This window comes from Arachis ipaensis, chromosome B03 (genome assembly GCF_000816755.2).
Source record: "Arachis ipaensis cultivar K30076 chromosome B03, Araip1.1, whole genome shotgun sequence".
Lineage (NCBI taxonomy): Eukaryota > Viridiplantae > Streptophyta > Magnoliopsida > Fabales > Fabaceae > Arachis > Arachis ipaensis.
The window spans coordinates 18,809,591-18,812,181 of record NC_029787.2 but is presented as its reverse complement, the minus strand read 5'-3'; the positions used below and the strand labels follow the sequence as shown (position 1 = coordinate 18,812,181).

Sequence of the window (2,591 nt, the reverse complement as noted above, 5' to 3'; positions counted from 1 at the left end):
TAGCTTTCATCAACGTTGATAGTTGCAGCTAAATTAATAATAGCATGTGTTTGGTTATAAATTTGTTGCTTGAAAATAGAATGAGAGTCTAAACCCAAATCTTGGCGAGAAATATCCCTTGGACGAGTGTCAATTTTTGTGCTATAAAGGAATTGAAGTTTGGACCTAAGTTTTCCTTTAGCAATCTAAACAAGTCCTTGCCTATGATATCTGCAACAATTAATAGTATTACTTGGAAAAGCAAGCAAGTGTAACAGACTAAGTAAGTATTAATAGTACCTCGTTTTGCAAAATTTGTATCTTTTCCACCGGTATCTTCTCTACCTTAACTATTTTTATGTTACAAAACCAAACACATAAATACATTTAGTAATATGAATGAATTATACATTGAAAGGGAGAATAATATATGTACTTTTGGCAAGGAAGCCAGTGACTCCAGTGATGAGAATGGTCTTATCCTCAACGAAGTGGAGTATGCTTCCCAATTCGATTATTGAAACAGAACAGAGAGAGCGAGAAAAATGTATAACATGTCATGAAATTATGACATTGTTTTTTCTGTTATATGCACTTATGTTTGATTAAATAGGTTTTAGCCTCAAATTTAAATATGAAAATTGAAAATGCAGTTCATAATCTTCTACTAATAAATTGATTAGCTTCAAAAAGAGAACAATTTTTTATGTAAGTGTTCTAAAAAACCCCGAGAATTAATAACAATCCAAGATATGAAATATCAGAAATACAGAGAATTTAGCTGGGTCTTGGTAACTTACCTTTTATCACATTGGATGTGCTGGGAATTGGCCGGGTAAGCGAATGAATTGATTTAGGTTGAATTTCAGTGCTAAGAAAATAAAAATAATAATAAATGAAATGGAAAAATCACATTGACTTTATTAGCTATACTTGTCTTGCAAAAAATATTAAGAATGAAACAAGAACATACAAATTAAGTGCACGTCAGCCTAATGAAGATGATATATCAAATGAATTGAATGGATTTATGATGGTGATTTTGGAATTGACTCGAGTAAGAAGTTGTGTTGTGCTCACCTGTGCACAATATCCTAGTTTCATATCCATTCCCCATCCATGGACAAGATCATTCTGGAGAAAACCCAAACAATAACTATGAGTTGCCAATATTGAAAGCCGAAAACATGAAATATAGTATTAGTAACCAGGAGAAAACATTGAACTACAAAAATTTTTGCATAAAGAAACATGGCTATATGAAGGCAGAAAACCCATACATAGCCTCATCTCTAAACCTATAGCAAACTAGCAATCATTTTTTGGTATCCTGGAGAACTAAAATTTTGAAACGACAAAGATGATTTTCAGATAAAAATTATAATACAAAAAAGACACATTTATTTTGCAGCGATATTGTGAAAAATTTATGAGAATATTTAACAAGTTTAGGATGCTATATCACAATTTAATTTGTGTTATATAAAACACTGAAAACATCCAAAACTTGATGAACTGCTAATTAATTACCTGTTTTTCCAGCTCGTAGAAGCTATTGCAAAGGACCCAATCAGCTTTTTTCAATGTTAGAAAACTGATCCCTTAGCATTTGAAGAAAATCAGGATCTTCCTCATGGTTAAAGAAAAAAGAAGGCATTTCACTATATTGAAGCTGTGGCAACATGGAAAGTAACAAAACCTATAGCAAATTAAAGCAATTCCTAATCAATGAATTATATTGATAAAAAAAAAATAATGGAATATCTATACAAAATGATATCAAATAAATATCATTCTTACTATATCACATTCCAGATTTACAAATATTTATCAACCCATTTTCTCTTTCTCATCAAAATTAGCATAGCAACACCATATCTCCTAATTTACAGAGGAGGTCAAACACAAAATTGTAGAAGAGAAGATGAATTTGAAGGAATGAATATTATTAGTACATGACAACATAATTTACCAGATTTTTGGCAAGAAAGACCGAATATTCAAACCAAATAATTAATTGATTAAAAAGAAAATTCAACAATTGCAAATAGAATTACAGGAATCGACAATGTATAAATTACAAACAAAATGCAGTTAATTGCAATTACAGTAAGCAATAAATTATGAATTAGTTACAATTACCAGTACAAATAAAAAGAAAAAGAAGCCCAGAGGGAGAATTGGCGATCGTTACCTACTTCAAAGTTCAAATGGCGGCGACGGAGAGCAAGCTGAGCAACGAGTTTGGCCACCAAAGAGAAACAGAAGAGCAGCAACAATTGTTCGCAGAGAGGAAGCGAATGCAGCGACAACGTCGTTCTCGGAGGAAATGTGTTGACAGAAAAGGCTTGGAAATTGCTACCTGATTTGGAATGCATTGGCAGAGGAGGTGCCTTCGCTTGATCCCGGAAGCTTTATGGCAACAGCAAAAAGGAGATGACCTAAGGTGGCGACGGCGGTGATAACGGCGACATCGAGCTTAGGGTTTTGGCGAGGAGCTCTCCCTTCCCTCTAAATCTCTATTTCTCGCACTCATTGCCTCTAAGCTTTGGTGACTTTTCGTGTTTTTTTGGTGACATTTCTTCTCTATTTGCCAATTGACCAACTGATGT

At 33.3% G+C, this 2,591-nt stretch overlaps 1 long non-coding RNA gene across 3 annotated transcripts; it reads right to left on the bottom strand.

Annotated features, from left to right (window-relative positions):
• Positions 96-2,585, bottom strand: LOC107629931. 3 transcript variants are annotated; one of them, XR_001618094.2, is made up of 5 exons: positions 2,174-2,585; positions 1,510-1,678; positions 1,060-1,113; positions 280-850; positions 96-210 (listed from the first exon to the last, which is right to left on the bottom strand). It is a non-coding gene; the product is annotated as an uncharacterized LOC107629931 (long non-coding RNA). The 3 variants fall into 3 exon arrangements; XR_001618093.2 differs by having other exon boundaries at positions 96-329; positions 780-850; positions 2,174-2,584; XR_001618091.2 differs by having other exon boundaries at positions 96-850; positions 2,174-2,583.